Source organism: Octopus bimaculoides, chromosome 3, assembly GCF_001194135.2.
Source record: "Octopus bimaculoides isolate UCB-OBI-ISO-001 chromosome 3, ASM119413v2, whole genome shotgun sequence".
Taxonomy (NCBI): Eukaryota; Metazoa; Mollusca; class Cephalopoda; order Octopoda; family Octopodidae; genus Octopus; species Octopus bimaculoides.
The window spans coordinates 139,012,361-139,012,660 of record NC_068983.1 but is presented as its reverse complement, the minus strand read 5'-3'; positions in this window follow the sequence as shown (position 1 = coordinate 139,012,660).

Genomic DNA, 300 nt, shown 5'->3' with positions numbered 1-300 from the left:
ATATATATATATATATATATATATATGTATATATGTATGAAAGTATGCATATGTATGCATATAAACAGGCAGATATCTACATTTTTATGGATGCATATATATGCGTGTATACATATATATTTATATATATACATATGTGTGTGTGAGAGTATGTGTGTTTGTAGAAAAGGAAAGGAACTCCATAATACGTAAACTATATATAATATACAAAAATTATATAATTTTGTTCTCTTCAATTTTTTTACACATGTGTAAGTGTGTATAAAATATATATATATATACATATATATTCATGTATAT